Genomic DNA, 17,666 nt, shown 5'->3' with positions numbered 1-17,666 from the left:
GGAGGGATCCCGACGAGGGCGACGACGAGAGCGACTGTGTCGCAGACAAGGCTCCTCAAGAGCCCTCGCTCCCGTCGTTTCCGGTGCCGCAGGACACCTCGGCGGCCATTTTGTCAGCCATTCAGTCCTTATGCTCGGAGATGAGGACTAGGTTGCCCCTTCCCCCGACGGATGTACCTGAGCCAGACCCGACGGGGGAACCGGAGCCAGGACCTTCGGAGAGCCCACCACTTAAGAGGAGGAGGACGCATCCTAGGCCTCCTCTCCCGCCTCTGCGGCCTTCTCTGCCTTCCCCCCGGTCTACTACCCACGGGGATGATACAGGCATGGACACAACTACGACGGCCGACGAGATTGGATCCTTCCATGCCATGATTTCCAGGGCATCCGAGCTCTTCCAGCTCTGCCCTGAAGAAAAGAAGAAGGAAGGGTTCCTTTACCAACGGCGCAAGGCTAAAAGGAAGACGGTCCTCGCCGTACCGCTTCTTGATGACATCTGGGATGAGGGGCTCGCCCTCCTCAAGAACCCTGCCACGGCTCCTGCAAAAAGGGACCGGTACGAGAAGAAGTACCGGATCCCCGGCGCTTCCCCTTTGTGCCTTAGGGAGCAACCTATCCCGGATTCGGTCGTTTCGGCGGTGGCCAAGAAGAAAGGGGGGGCGGCATCGGCCTCGACTTCAACCTCCCCGCCGGACGGCGAGGGTAGGAAGCTGGATGCGATTGGACTACGGGTCATCTCATCTGCAGCGACGACCATCAAGGCGGCCAACACCCTGGCCATTGTAGCCCGCTACGACAGGGAGTTGTGGTTCAAGATCGCCCCTCTGTTGGGCTTCCTTCCGGACGCCAAGAGGTGCTGAGGCCCTGGAAATCTTACAGGAAGGTAAGATTGCATCGGACCACGCCATTACGGTGGCTACGGACATCGCCAACACCAGTTTCCGTCAGTTGGGCAACAGCGTTTGCCTGAGACGACTTGGATGGCTCAAGGCGACGGATTTCCGCCAGGAAGTACAGACCAAGGTTTTGGACATGCCCTTCGATGGGAAAAACCTTTATGGCAAGGCGGTTGATGAGTCCCATCAGGCGATCAAGACAGACACGGAGACGGCCCGTGCACTGGGTGTGCTCCAACAGCGACGGCCGTCCTTTCGGAGCTCCGGAGGCAGACAGGGTGCCTCTAAGGGAGCCGGCAGCAGCTCCTCTACGTACCATCAAGCGGCAAGATCTTCGTTGTAGGAGGCCTACAGGGGACGCGGCAAGTCAGGTGGATCCCGCCGTCGTCGCCAAGGAGGCAAAGCGGCCTCCAAGCAAGATTGAATCGACCGTCGGGTCGTGCCCCTGCCGAAGCACCCCGGTGGGAGGCCGGCTGACGAAGTTCGTCGGTGTGTGGGAGTCCATCTCCAGCGACCGTTGGGTGCTGGACGCCCTGGCCCTGGGGCACGCCCTCGAGTTCCAGAAGAAGTGCCCCCGCATTCCTCCCGTGGCCAGGAAGGAAAATCACATCCCTCAACTGCTGTTGGATGTAAGGGCGATGCTCAGGAAAGGTGCCATCGAGCTTGTTCCAAAGAGCCTTCGGGGCTCCGGAGTTTACTCAAGATACTTCCTTGTAAAGAAGAAGACAGGAGGATGGCGTCCCATCCTGGTCCTGCGACGACTGAACAAATACATCAAGGCACAGAAGTTCCGGCTGGTCACCCTCCAGCACGTACTGGGACAGCTGGAGTAGGGCGATTTCCTGTCGTCGTTGGTCTTGGAGAATGCGTACTTCCACATCCCTATTCTAAAGAGACACCGAAAGTTCCTCAGGTTCGTGGTCAAAGGGCGGCACTACCAGTTCAAGGCCCTCCCGTTTGGATTTAAATCGGCGCCCAGGGTGTTCACCAAGTGCCTAGCACCGGTGGCGGCGCGGCTGCGCCTGCAGGGGATCCACGTCTACCCCTACCTGGACGACTGGCTCATACGGGCAAGGTCAAGGGAGCTTGCCGTGGAACACACTGCGAAGACTGTCCAGCTGCTCACGGACCTGGGGTTCTCCATCAACTTTCCAAAATCCCACCTGGTCCTGTCGCAAGTCGCCCTGTTTCTGGGAGCACAGAGGAAAGGATAAGGACCATCCTGGGAAAGGTGCAACGTCTGCTGGCCACGGACGTGGCCAGAGTGAGGTCTATCAAGTCCCTCCTCTGAATGATGTCCTCCTGCATTTATCTGGTGCGCCACTGCAGACTTCGGATGCGGCCCTTGCAAGAATTCCTCGACGCCCACTGGATCCAGCCGACGGGCAGCTTCGAGGACAGGATCCCGCTCAACGAAGCGTTCCGTCAGGCGATACGATGGTGGGATATCCGCTCTCATCTGACGGCGGGAACAGGTTTCCTAGCCCCGGCCCACCAGGTGACGTGACGACGGATGCCTCCCGGGAAGGATGGGGAGCGCACACCGGGGGTCTCCACGCAAGAGGCCTTTGGCTCCCGGAGGAGAAGACACTCCACATCAACATCTTGGAGCTCCGTGCAGTGTTCTGGGCCCTCAGGTCCTTCCTTCCGTCCCTCAAGGGCAAGGTGGTGAGGATCTTCACCGACAACACACCCACGATGTTTTACATTCGGAAGCAGGGCGGAACCAGATCCCCTGCCCTATACAAGGAAGCCCAGGATCTGTGGCATTGGGACGTCTCCCAAGGGATGTTTCTGGTACCCTTTCATCTGGCAGGGATAAAAAACACCATCGCCGACTCACTCAGCAGAGAGCTGCGCTCGTGCCACGAGTGGGAACTGCGCCAGTATCAAGTGGACTGACTCTTCCGACAATGGGGCGAACCCCAGATCGATCTCAACGCGACGGCGGCGAACTCCAAGTGCCGGAGGTTCGCCAGCAGCTTTCCCCAACCGAGGAGCATGGGCGATACTTTCTCGTTCCCCTGGGGCGGCCTGTTCCTTTATGCGTTCCCGCCGTTGCCGTTGCTACTCCGGCTTGTCAACCAGGAATTTATGAAAGGACTGTTCTGATCATTACCGCCGGTGAAGGCCCCTGCCCCGGCATGGGAGCTCAACGTGGTGCTAACTAGGCTCATGGGGGCCACATTCGAGCCTATGCATTCAGTGCCGTTGAAGTTTCTGTCGTGGAAGACCGCATTCCTCGTGGCCATCACCTCTGCACGACGAGTGGGAGAGATCCAGGGCCTGTCTTGCAAGCCTCCATACTTGACTTTTCACAACACGAGGGTGGTGCTGAGGACGCACCCCTCCTTCATGCCCAAGGTGCCGTCGGACTTCCACCTCAACGAGCCCTTGGTGTTGCCAGTTTTCTTCCCGTCGCCTTCGTTGCCGGCTGAGAGGACTCTGCACTCGCTGGATGCAGCTAGAGCGCTGAAGTTCTATGTGGACCGCACAAAGAGTTTTCGGAAGACATCACAGCTGTTTGTGAACTTTGGACCTGTGAATCAAGGGAAGGCTCTCTCGAAGACTCCCATTTCCAGATGGCTCTCCGGCTGCATCATGCATGGTCACCGGTTGGCAAACCGACCGTTGCCAGGCCGTCCGAGGGCCCATTCGACCAGAGCGATCGCTGCTACTACGGCGTTCCTGTCTGGTGTGCCCCTGCTCGACATCTGCAGGCCTGCTACGTGGAGGTCGACGCACACCTTCACGAGATTCTACTGCGTCGACCGGGATTCCAGGGAGGAGGCCAGAGTCGGCCAGGCAGTGCTGCGCAACCTGTTCGCCTAAGGAGAGCCTGGTGAGGAGGTAAGAGTTGCTTAATGTTGAGTTGTATTGCTTGATATTTAGCCTTTTGCCACCTCCCGTGGTTGTGCATGTGTATACTGCTATGTACTCTTATATTCATGAGCATTTGAATCCATGCCAGACCCCATGCTGGAGAAGGAACAAGTTACTTCCCTGTAACTGTTGTTCTCCAGCATGGGTCTGGCATGGATTCACATGCGAACCCTCCCGCCTACCCCTCTGCGGGTCTTCACTTGGTCATACTGCCACTTCACGTGCTACCAAATCTGAGGATGGCTGCCAGGGGGGGGGCTTGGGGAGAGGGCAGTCATTGGCTGGGGGCAGTATGACCCAGAGACCAGTAATTGGTTACTACTGAGAAAGACAGATCAGAAACGAAACTGATACTGATTTTTTTCTATACCGAGGATTCCCGGCCTGACGGGGAATATTCATGAGCATGTGAATCCATGCCAGACCCATGGCTGGAGAACAACAGTTACAGGTAAGTAACTTGTTCCTTACCTCACATCAGGGCTGAAGTGGAATCCATGCAGGGCACAGACCCATTACAGGTGCTCTACCAGTCCCCACAGCGGCCTCCCCCGCCCACAATACCACCATCTGGAGACAGACACACGTGTTTGTCGGGTGGGGAAATAAAATAACTGCAGCGCAACTTTTATGGCAAAATAGCAACCTGAAGGAAATTGAGAAATTTGATCCATGGCCGCGTTGGGTGAGAGCGGGAATTCTGAAGGTCGTAGATATCCTGAAAGATGGGGAAACTAACCTCATTTGAAGACATGCAGTGCAAATTCCAACTGCCCATAACCGAACAATATCACTTTATGCAGTGGACCCATGCCCTGCAAACCCATATAGCCTCAGAAGACACGGTCCCCGACTACACACCGATAGAACACGATATGCTGCCTGACGCCATTACATCCTTTGCTACCCCCGAGCTATCAAGACTAAAGACCAAGTGGGAAAGAGATGTGGGCGGGATAGACCCAGAGGACTGGATCCAGGTCTTAATGCACCCGCGGGAGGTGGCCATCTCCTCTAGGCTCAGTTTGGTACAACTCAAAATCCAGTATACTTGTCATGATGCCTGCCCCCGGAAGACCAGAACAGGCCCAGCAGCCCCGGAAGCAGGCATCATGCCACTTGGAGCATGCCCAAAAGCCCCAGTTAGGGGCTGTTTGGGTACAGTCCTGGCGCCTATGGCGCCAGGCTCATAAAGATAAAGTGAGTCCTCATTATTGATAACTTACCTGAAGCAGACCACGCTGGATACTCACCTGAGGCAGACCATGCTACATGAAGACTCAAGCCAAATGAGGCTTAGGATGGACTATTTTACTGAAGGGACTATTTTGTTACTTGGGTGGGGCTGTGGAAGAATACTTACCTGGATCTTCTTCCAAGGCTATTTAAACCACGCCCGGACAGCCACACGTGCTTCGCGTTATTCTGCTTGCTGCAGCGTAACGCTCACTGTGTTTTCAGCAGCTCAAGTCTTCAGCCACGCCCGCTTCAGTCCTGGGACTCCTGAAACAAGAAGACAAAAGGATAAAGGTTAGAACAGGAGTTTTAACTTTAATCCTTACCTGAATCCTGATCCATTTCGCCACGGAACTGAAAAACAGAAGTCTTTGAAGCATTGCTTCGCATTCCTACGGCGCCGCGCTGAACTCACCTGCTTGGCGGTACTTCAGCATTCCACAACGCTCTCTCCATCTCGCGGCCGCCCTCCGACACCTAAGGAGACAAAGACAGCAAGGTGAGCAAGGGGACTCTCTAAGGCCATACAAGCTACCCCCGAGGACTTACCTGATTTACCACGGGAGGTACTCACCTCATTTCGGGTCGGCGCAGTCAACTCTGCTTCATCGCCGTACCCCAGCCCCTAAGGGGAGAAAGCAAGGACAATACCAGTTACCCCCCCACAAAACTTACCTGATTTACCACGGGGGTCTCACCTTATCTCGGGTCGGCACAGTCAACTCTGCTTCACCGCCGTACCCTGGCCCCTAAGGGGAAAAACACAATAGACTTACCTGAATCTTACCGAGTGCCATTTGGAAATCTTCAAGTGGATTAATCGGCAACCTGCAAGGAATCGGACAGAGTGAAGAGCAGACATTTGAACTCTTATGAACAATTGGACTTTAGAGTCAATACTGGAACTCACCAATTCCTCTACGCCAGTGAAGTAACTGGTCATCAACGCGCCCCTGCGGTCGACGCAGGATGGAGAGCTCATCCTTCCAAACCATCAGGTGAGACTAAGGAGGGGACATCAAGAGTGATCAGTGGGAAGACAACGGGAGTGGGGAAGGTGGGTTGACACTCAATTCCACGGGTGGTTAATTCCTCTTCTCCTTTGCAGAAGAATATTCATGCGAGCCAGACAAGCTAGGCTGAGCGGGCCAGTTCAGTCAGTCATCTCGGCGCTACACGTCACGCTGGTGGAAATAACAGCGGCCCAGTTCCGGTAGACGCCCCCGTGGGAACCAGGTGAGCGTAACAGTACTACCCTTGAACTGTTTTATATGGCTGGAAGAGGGCAACAAATCCGAACTGTCTCCACTGTGGAGAGGAGGAAGGCACCTTCTATCATATCCTGTGGTCATGCCCTCGGATCCGCGCCTACTGGAACGCTTGTTGTACGGAACTGTCGAAGGCACTTATTTGTCCTATTGAACTGGACCTGAGGGTCCTAATTCCGGGCGTGCCAGACGTGTCCGATTCTAACAAATGGGGGAAAAACTGCTATTGAACACTGCGACGGCCCTGATGAAGCGCAACATCGTGCAAAAATGGGGAGTGCCTGATCCCTCGACACTGGAACAATGGATACTCGATATGGATGTGTCATGATGGAACACTGGGTCTATGGCGCAAGAGGATGTCCGACCAAAGCATCTAAAATATGGGGGAGATGAGAAGAGACTGAAACTTTATAACCAGGGACAGTGGTGAACACTGCATGAACGGATGGAGGGTGGGACGGAGGGAGGGCGGATCATGGTGATTGGCGATACTAATAACATAATAACATTATGCAGACTTTTGATTGAAGGAGCTGTCCTGGAGTGTTTTTATTTATGTCTCGTTCATGTCATAAAATACAATAAAAAATGTTTTATCAAAAAAAATGATATTTGATTTTACAGTATTGCCTTGTAAATTATTCTTAGCTGCGTATTCTGCAAAGGCATTTAACTTGTTCTGTAGGCCAAATGGCGTTCTAGCAAAAAAAAAGAATATAATCGGCATAAGAAAGCCAATTCATACAGCGATGTCCCATTTTTACTGGAAAGGTAATTATATACTGCCAGATCGCCTCAATATCCACAAGATACAGCCAGGACCAATCTTTAACATTGGAGGCCAGGACAATTAACTGGGCCATCATTGCTGGCGGACTGCAATCTGTCGCAGTGGATTCAGTTGCCTTTGCGTTTAGTACTGGAGATGTAGGAACACAATACTCAAGAAATTTGTAAGCCTGTTCCTCATTGTCAAACCTAACCATATGTATGCCAAGACTCTCCAAATCTTCTCTATAGTCCCAGATTTGTCACAGAACAATTAGAGAAATCGTTTGTGCGATCACTCTTAGATTATTTTGTTCTGCTAACTTCACCCACACAATATCATAGGTGTTCAAAAGTCAAAGCATTGGAATTTGATTAAAGGTCTTAAATATGAACGCTCGATTAATCCGAGACTTATCATTAATGTCTGGATGGCTAATCCAGCCAAAAATCGGTAAAGCGTCATCATTTAGATCCTGTTCATCAATAAATACATCCCTCTGTTCTTGTCTGTTGGATTGGAAATCTCCAACCGTTGCAGCGCATGAGATATAACATAAATTGTGGGAATGATCCCTGCATAAGCTTTGTCAGCTTGTTTTACTGGGGGCAAGATAGAGCCAGCGCCCTCCTGTACAACCAGAGGCGATTTATGATCTATCTCAGTTTGTGCTAGATCCATCTTACCCTCACCTGACTTACTCCTATGCACAGGAGAGAACGAAGACAGCTGCGACTGCTTCCATTCCTTTGAATCTCCATCACGATCCGGAAGCTGAGAGATGATAGAATTTGTATTCAAAGTTTCCACTGGCTTAGCCATCAATGCCACCTGCTTTACGACTTTAGAGACAGTTTTTTTTAATCTTTCTTTCCATTCACTTTTTGAAACGGAATAGACGTAGTAACTGATTTCTCAGAAATTGATTTACCTTCATTAACAGAAACACTTGTGTATAGGTGCATTATGAATGCCATATCATATCATATCATATATCATACTTGTAAAGCTTTTTTACTCTCAGCATTAAGTCAAGATTGTGATCCTCAGCCAGACGGTTGCTATTTATTAAATCAGCTTGCCGCATTTCTGCAGTAGTATCTGTTACAACACCCGCTGTTTTGATTTGTTTCAAAGCAAGCTTTCTTTTAACATTTCTCTTGAGAGCCCTGGCATGTAAACGTCTTTGTTTACGCGACAGAGTACTACCCATGGCAGCCCCTTCTGGGCAGCTTTCAATCTTGTGTCTCACATCAGGGGATGCAATGCCAGTAACCATATTTTCCGTCACCTCTGACTGTTCAATAATATTAGTAAGAGCAGACGGAGTTCACGGAGACATTCACGGTCTCTGAATCAACAGTTAAACCAATATGCTTTGCCAGACGTGCAAAGTCAGCTTTTAGCTTATTCAACATTCTCATTAATAAATTAATCTGATCACACTTCTCTGAGCTCTCTAAATTGGGAGGATATATGTCTATAGATATTAACTCTTGTGCACCAGGCAGCAACAGAGATTCAGAATACAATAGTTTACCTTTTACAGAGATACTACCTGATAAATTAGTTTGTGTCAGTTTCACTGTACAAATTGGAGGGATGGTTTGAGAAGAAGCATCAGATAGGCTTGGGCCGTTTTCGACACAGGGATGTAAAGCTCATTGTTTTTTTTTTGCTATTTGCTCACCAAGCAGCATTCCCTCCATTTTACTAATTTTTTCCAAAATTTCAATATTTATTAGTTGAGTTCTCAGTTCAGCATGGGTCAATTCATGCCCCTTGTCCAATAAGTTGAGAATTCTTGTAAATACAGGGAATTGTTTTTCCAAATACTCCACTTCATGTGCAACCGAGGAGACTCCCATACTAACCATATTAGAAGTCTCCTGCGCACCAAGAAGTGGAGGTCGGTTGTCAACAGGGCTAGAGCAAATATTCAGGGGCAAAGGGGTTAACATGCTCTTCCTCAGTCACATCGTCTAATGGTTGAAACAAGCAGTTCCTCTCAACCCCCTTAAGATGAACTGAATCGCCATCCACAGATAGACAACCACCAAAAGTCCTCGGAGCCTGATGGAAATGTACATTCTCAATACTTCCAGCACGGCCCGAGCATGGAGTAGAAGGGCCCAAAGACAATCTAGTACGCTTACCAAGTTCCCCTAAGACCACAGGCGCCAGCATTGAAATATCTAAATATCTGCATCATGCGGTTTATAACTTGGTACAGTATAGTGCATCTGCTCCTCGTCAGCATTACGCTTATGCATGCTTAAAAAGCTGTGTTGAATTGTAGAATTGCCTTCCTTCACATCCTTTAGGGGAAACACTGGAATCACCACAGGGAGCTTACCATGATCATGCTTTTGGTCGCAGGGGGCGCCTGAACTCATGATCACATCAAAGGCGGTTGGGTTAGTGGAAAAATCCTCTACCACTCCCAAGCTGGGCACAATTTGGATCTCTTTTGCATGAAGCAAATCTTCCTTTTGGGCCTCAAATTCTTCATATTGCATTTTTTGCGCTGCTTTTTTCATTACATTTAGGCTAAGTTTGCCACTATGGAGCCCTTCCGCCATTTTCCCTATACCAATTCTGGGCGGCCTAATATTGCAAAACCCCTAGTAGTCAGCAATACTCAATACGCAATACTCAACCCACGTGGTCGGAACTAATTGCATATATCACAGAATTACCATTCACCCTTCTCCCGCCCACCCGAACAGACACACAGCCACTTGAGGTCACTTCCTCGGTGCGTGCGCAGGTGCGCGTGTTCCAGGGGTTATAACCCAGCAGGTAGTTCGTCACCAAGAGTAAGGGGGCGTGGCCAGGAGGTCAATCTAGGGAGAACAAGATAACTAGACCACAATAAAGCACAAGTCCATTAGAACAAGTCCAAACAGTTGCAAGAAAAGTGTTGATAGAATTGTACTTTTTTTTTAAAAAAAATGTATTTGTTTTTGGTAGCAAAACATTAAGTTTGCACCTTTACAAAGTTAATATCACTGTATACATTACATGATTTCTTAAAATGCATTTATCAAGGTACAAAACATGTTTTTTCCAATTTACAATATAAAAATATGTACTTATTTTACAATCTATGTGTTAAGTACAATCCATTAGACATGTGAATCCATCCAAAACTAAGAAACAGAAACATCAATATAAGCACCAATCTGTCAAAATTTAAAAAAGCAAAATTTCAACTGTTCGGGCAGTCTCTCTTGTACTGCCAAAATATGAGGTAGTTCGTGAGATGACAACCTGCTGTAACTCAACTCATACATCTGTGGTAACTTTCTTCATGTACATTGATTTGTTTAAGGGCAGTAAGACTTTCTCGATCTTATTGACAAGTCTCACTGTTGCAAGTATAATAGCATTTGACTGACCCCACATACAACGTAACCAGACCAGCTGACGCTCGTTGGTCGAATATGAAGCCAAGAAGGGTCCCAAGCAGCAAGACCTATCAAGTTCAAATTTTGGACAGTACATAAACAGATGTTCCAAGGATTCACGTTCTCCACTCTTGGAGCAAAACAGACAGCAATCCCACAGCCCTAGTTCCCTATAACCTGACCAACTACCAATGCGAGAACCAGTATGAACAAGGTCCAACCGAAATATATATATATATATGTCCTCCTTGCATGGAGGTCGGGAAAACACAAAAGATAGGGCAAACGGGGCAAAACAGCCTGTCAGAATTTCGCATACGAGAGAAACGATGAGTAACCTGAGATTAGATCCGCATTACGTGCCCATCCATTCTCTAGGAAACAAATTTTAGCCTTGCGTGGACAATCAATGAAATCCTGTTGCGTCATGTTCATAGAATTTAAGATTTTCAACATGCGCAATTTGAATTCACGAATAGAGGCGGGATGTTCCTTGATCAGCAGTAAGCCAAGGTCTTCGTACAGGGAGTCGGCAGGATGAGAGATCATTTTATAAAAAGGAATTTAACAACCGCCAATTATGTTTCTCTGCCAAAGAATAGAGTCCTAATTCATGGATGAGAATTGGATTAGGCAGATAGCCTGGAAGACCAAGTACCCTTTTCCAGATCTTACCTTGAAGGGAATTAAGTAACAGGCTCAGATTCACTAGGCAAATATCTAAGGCATAGAGTAGAATGGGCTCTATTTTCATAGTGTAATATTCGAGAAGAGGAAGAAGCGAAAATCTACAGTACCTCGCAGAGATGATCCTCATTTGAGCAGTTAATTGATCTACCTTGGAGGACAGCACAAGGCGCCACCTTCTGACAGACATGCTATTTGACATTGAGTTCCCCAAATAAGTAATTTCTTCCTTCCTCATAATTTGATGTGTGTTCACGACATACTTCAATGTCATGTTTTTCTTTTAAGGTGCAAAAATGATGATGTGTGATTTAGCTGAATTGATGGTTAAGTTATTCAGGGTACAGTATTCGTAAAAGATGTTAAGTTTGTTTTGTAAGCCAAATGGAACCTTGTCAAATAGAATGACGTCGTCAGCAAATGCCAGCCAGTGGAGATGTAGCTTGCCTAGATTTATCGCAAAGGTGTTTGTTCCCTCCCATATCTGCTTTAGGTCGGCGAGATACAGATTAAAGAGTATTGCTGCGAGGTTGCAGCCTTGTTTGACACCAATTCTTGTTGGGATGCTGTCAGACAGCAAGCCCGCCGGGTTGATACGCACCCTATATGAGATGTTCTGGTGGAGCGCTGCTATGATCGCAACCAACTCGTGGGGGATGCCATATGATGGCATCTTCTGCCAGAGTCTATTTCTCAATACACTATCAAACTCTGCAGATAGGTCTAAGGATGCCATATAGATCGTCTCATTAGTGGAGGCATGTGATGTTGACAATAGATGGGCAAGAATTGATGCGTTTAGCTGCGTGCCCATAGCTCTACGAAAGCCGACCTGCATTTTGGAAAGAATGTTAGCAGTATTGACATATGATTCCAATTCACACAGGAGCAACCGTGCAAAGATCTTGGCAGAGATGTCAATTAAGGCTATTGGCCTGAAGTTTGCCGGTTCGGTTAAGGCTCCCTTTTTGTGGATTGGAATTACAATTGCGGAGAGCCAGAAAGGAGGAATTTTCCCAGATTGGTAGATATACTGGTACCAGGGGAGCAGATAGCTGGCGCAGAAATGCGGGTCGTCCTTGTAGACACAGGGCGGAAGCCCATCAGGACCCGCCGCCTTAGAGAACTTCAGGGCTGCAATTGCCCATATGATGTCTTTGTTTTCCCAAGGGAAAACAGACGGAAGTTCCAAATGCAGAGACACAGACTCCATCGTTTTATGTATTTCTGGCAATTTGTATTTCGTGAGGAAGAAGGACTTCCATTCGTACCTGAAATAGATGCCATCATACGATTGTCGGCCTTGCCCAAGGGGTTTCTTAGAATTGCCCATTGGTCCCTAACGTTTCTTTTGCATAGTAGTTCAACCATATGTTGATTTGCAAGATTATAAGCAGCAAATCGCAAAAGCTTCATCTTGCGCTTAAAACAGGCAGTTATGAAGTTTCGTTCCTTTTGTAGATTTACCACACAACAGCGATCCTCGTAGGGACCGCATATCAATGTTTCTTTGTCTTTTTAAGTCTGCCACCTCTGTCCAATGTGGACAAACAGTTTGTAGAGACTTACACGTCCTTCTTTAGAAAGGCACACCAGATGCATACAAGTCCATTTTCAGATTTAATTTGATTATTCTCTCCCTATGCCATGGCGCCAGGAACTTGTCACAAGGTACAGCCAGGTCATGATTTACACGGAACGCCATTTTGCGACAGATTGTGGGGTTCCATCTGACCGATAAGGTATGTCTGTCACATTCAAGCAAGGCTAGGGTTTCCAGTTTTTCGTATGCCTCGTGCCTCAAGTGTAGATAGGTAGTCAACATCCGATGGTCACTCAATCTCACATTGACAATGCAGATGGGCTCGAGTAGGCCTGAACATGTAGTTGAGGCAAACACATAGTCAATAAGGGAAGACGAAGTACCACGATGCCAAGATGTTGTAGGTGACTCAGCGTAAATATACTTGCTTTCTGTCTAAAAAGTAACTCCACGCGAGTTACGGACGTAGGGCAAACTCAAGTCCTTCTTGCCGACACAACATCCAGCCAAGTCGGGCGAAATTGACACAGCTAGAAGTTTTCGGCTCGCAGCTCACGCAGCCTGCTCAGCCAAACAGTCACTTGCTGTCACTTCCTGGGTGCGTGCGCAGGTGCACGTGTCCCAGGGGTTATAACCCAGCAGGCAGTTAGTCACCAAGAGTAAGGGGCGTGGCCAGGTGGTCAATTTTCTGTCTAAAAAGTAACTCCACACGAGTTACAGACGTAGGACAAACTCGAGTCCTTCTTGCCGACAAAACATCCAGCCAAGTCGGGCGAAATCGACACAGCTAGAAGTTCTCGGCTCGCAGTTCACACAGCCAAACAGCCAAACAGCCACTTGCTGTCACTTCCTGGGTGCGCGTGGATTAGATAGTTAGTGATAGGGTGTATTAAAGGCATTAATCTCTCGGCAGTAATGTTATGTTTATTTCTGGGGAGGGCTGATGGTGCTTGAATTGGGCAAGAGTCTGAGAGAGGGTTCTCCTGGATGGTAAAGATGGTGTGTTTGAGAGGATCTTGGTGTTGCAGTTTGTCTACCAGAAAGTCCAGGTTAATGATGCGATGCGAGAAGCCTAATGCAGTGATAGAATTTGCTAAGGCATTGTCATCGTTGGCGTCATTGAGACCTAGATTTAGGTCTCCAAGCAACATGATTTGTGAGACTGGTTTAGTGTTCCAGGTGAGGAGCTGTGTAACATCTTCCTCAAATGATGATATTGGACCTGGAGTCTGTATATGAGGTGGATAGTCGGGGTGCGGGAGGTGGTGAGAGGTAGTTTGATGGAAAGGAGTTCCCCAGAGAGGAAAGGTTGGTTAGGGATTACTCTTATTCCAAGCTGATTTATGGCTATGGAGGCTACTCCTCCATCCCTAGATGCTTCCCTGTCGGTTCTGAAATAGTGTAATTTTCGGGAATGGCCAGGGAGAGAGCTATACCTGCTGTTGCGTGGAGCCAGGTTTCAGTGATTGCTAAGAAGTCCAGGTTGTTTGTCATGATGAGGTCTGCAATATCTAGCGCATGTTGCAGGATCGATCTTGTGTTGAGAAGTGCACCCTTAATTAATGTAATATCAGGGTTAGGTTTGCCAATAGATGGGCGATGGGCACTGCGGGCAGTACACGTAGTGTCATTTAATGAGTTAGGTAGGGAGCTGTCCCCGATAACCTTAAGGCTGCAAGTATCTTTTATATTAGAGGGGGTGTCCTTGAAGCTACAGTTCTGTTATAGGGTTGCTGCAGACTTTAGGAGTATTGTGGTAGTCCTTTTTGGGCCTAGTAAGCGAGTCTTTCATAAAGGTCCTTTTTGAGCGATTAGTCAGCTGCTGCTAGTTTCTAGCTCATCGAGATCCTAGTCTGGCGTTCCTAATGTTAACTGGTCTAGGAAGATTCGTTCTTGGCCGAGTAGCATAGAGCTGAGTAGCATGGTGTATGATCTGTAGGTTAGGTGTTAGAGGTCGATGAGTATTAAGTATGACATTTTGGGTTTTGTTGGCTAGGTCGCTGGCGTATTGTAAATCAGGAAGGAATTGTGTAGGCAGGATAAAGTGAGCTTGTGGTAGGGAGGTGGACATTGTTAAGGTTATATAGTGCGTAGTCGACATGTAATGGTACCGGGGTGTACTAGCATTAGGCTTGGGTATCAGGATCCCCATCTCTTGGTAATGCCTATCCATATGCGGCTATGTTTAAGTGTGCACATGCTTAGGCGATAGCTCACACAGGGTATATGCAGTAGATACACAGTGTAGTGGCAAGTGTTTGTACAACGTCTAAATGAAAATAGAAAAAAATGCCTCTTGTATGATGGACATCAGGAGGGATGACCAGCTTTTTGTGAGTTGCGCTTGTGCCAGTGCAGGCAGAGCTGTTACTAAGCAGACCTTATGCAGGTAGATTGTCCTCTGTATTTCAGTGTGTTGTGATCTGGTTGAGCAAGATGCGTTGGTGGTTCCAGGGCCCATTTGACCAGGGGGTCTGCCAGCTACCTCTGCATTACAAATGTGCTAAACATCTTTCAGGCGGCGTCCCTGCCCACGTTTGACAAGCATTATTGTTTGCATTCATTGTCAGAATGGACAGGATGCTGGTTCTGGGAAGTGCTCCTCCAGAGATTCCTGGTGTAGGTGATGTCCTTGCTCTCATCCCTCCAGGTTCTTTGTTGCTGGTGGAGTTTCTCTAAGATGAGGAATCTGTGGGGGGAAGCAAGCCATTAGAAGAACAAATTACTTACTTAACAGTGATTTTATTTTTGATGTCTTAGTCCTTCCTTAGTCCTTCCTTGTCTCGGGAGGATAGCTCAGGGGCAACGTGCTTGCCTTGGAAGCACGACGACACGGAGCAAAACAGGTTTGATCCCTGGGTCCGCGCTTGGAAACCTCTGGGTGTTAAACGCGTTATCAATAACCAATCACATCATATATCATTTCCTCATCACCCTCCTAGCCTAGCCCTCTTGACTGGTATCTCTCACAAGTCCTGCTCTTCTGTGGTCCCTCAGCTGCTGAATGCTAGGGAAAAAGGTGGACCTGAGGTCTGAGAGTACAGCTGGCACCATATATACTGACTCTTATATCACAAACAACCAAGCTGATTCGGAGCCCGCTGCACCCCCTTGTAGCTGAACATGTTTCTAAATATAGCTGGTGCTAGAGAAGCTATATTTAAGATGGAGAATCTGTGGTTGGAAGTACTAATAACCAGAAAGAGCATTTACAAGAGGTAAACAATTTGTTTTTCTCTTGTGTGCTTGGAGGAACCTGCTGAATCTCTCTGACAGTTGCTGTTGAGATTGCAGGAGGACCGAGACACCTGCATGATTACCCTACATTCATAAAGCAAGAATGCACGTTTCTTTAATGCCTTTTTTTCTTTAAGTTTTCTGCTTCTGCTTGCTGTGTTTTCTCTTTATAGCCACCTCAGGTCACCTCCTTCAGTTATCCAACCTCATGCCCAAGGGAACGGCACACTTCCTTTGCCCAGCAACCCACCCGATTGTCTGCTGTTTGCTTCTGCTTTTGGGGTCCCCTGTGCGGCTGCAATCCAGCTATACAATGCCTCTCCAAATGTGCTTTGGTCAAGGTTTCCTCAGTTGTCAGTTTTTTTCCTACCTGCTATCAGACCGGTTACATGTTGGCACTGCTTAAAGAAGACCAATGAAAAGAATGACCTCACCCATTTTATTTCCTCTGGAAATACCTATGAATGTGGACAGTTCGGCGCTACAAAAGCTTCATTGTAAGCTGCTGGGTAGTTGATACTTCGCAACCACATGGCCAAAATGTTGATCATGAACTGCATGTTTTTTTTTAATAATTGGTTTCTCCTTTGGTCGTCTTTGAGATGTAGCGGTTTGCTCCTTGCCATTTATTTTTGTCAATTTTGACCCCTTTTGGGCTCCTTGTAACAACCTCCAATGTGAATATTCCAGACATTAAGCATCATGCACTTTATTATTCACTCTTTGGTAGCTCAGATTATGTACTGTATATTAGGCAACACACAATGCACTTTATTACTCCTTCATTGGTAGATCAAATTATGTAAGGTATGATCTTGTAACGCACTCTGCACTTTAGTGCAAGTTATTCTTTATTGCTTTACGTAACTTGAATAATGGAGCATTGTAGGAATGCATTTATTTGAATATGCTTGAGTATAGGGGCTATTAGTTACAAAACGCACTTTGTGACTTGTGTGTTGTTCTGTTTGCACGTTACATTTGCACAAATACATTGTAGCGCAATTCAGAATTCTTTTTATAAATTAAGGGTTCGTCTGTGGAACTATGCATTCACTTGAACATTATATAATTTTGGTGCTACAATATTGGTCATATGAGTTGCTGCATGATGCACCTTACTGTATTTCATCCAATGCATGGAGCACTTCATGTTCTCCTGATTGACAGTTTTGAACATCTACTTTAATAATTGGTCTCTGAAGGAAATCCACGTATTATTACATCTGGTATAGTTTGGAGAGATCAGTCATATTGGGATGCACGTCTATGCTGAGTATGTTGCACTGCATTTTGTATCATATAGAATGAGGGTTGTGCATTACATGCATGGTCTATATCTGCATGGAACATCACTCGATGGATACTATTCTTTCGATCTTTATTGGCTTTTGCACGGTGCACTTTACATGTTAAACATTCTGCTATACAAACATTGTTGCAAGCTAATGCATGTTATTTTAACTAAATAGCAATTCAGCATTACAGTGCATATTCTATTGGAGTATTTTTTAATATCACAGTATCATATAATCAGCTTTGTATTTTTATGAAACCGACTATAGACACGTATTTGCGTGATATATGTAATACTTTTTGGTGTTGACAACCACTGTATTTTGACTTATTTCTGCTTTGTTGTGAATAGCTGGTGGCAATAAAAAGCAGTAGAAATGTATGTATTAGATACTGTTCTAAGATGGCACTCAGAATTTTGGACATGGGAGACCAGCT

At 47.4% G+C, this 17,666-nt stretch overlaps 1 protein-coding gene across 4 annotated transcripts in view; it reads left to right on the top strand.

Moving 5' to 3' along the window:
- The window catches only part of HTT (huntingtin), a 2,905,635-nt gene that overhangs the window by 931,282 nt on the left and 1,956,687 nt on the right, over positions 1-17,666 (top strand). The window lies entirely within an intron of this gene.

The sequence above is a fragment of the Ambystoma mexicanum genome, chromosome 6q (assembly GCF_040938575.1).
Source record: "Ambystoma mexicanum isolate Mex_15411 chromosome 6q, UKY_AmexF1_1, whole genome shotgun sequence".
NCBI classification, from domain to species: domain Eukaryota; kingdom Metazoa; phylum Chordata; class Amphibia; order Caudata; family Ambystomatidae; genus Ambystoma; species Ambystoma mexicanum.
The sequence above is the reverse complement of the archived record's forward strand: the minus strand, read 5'-3'. Positions and strand labels throughout refer to the sequence as shown.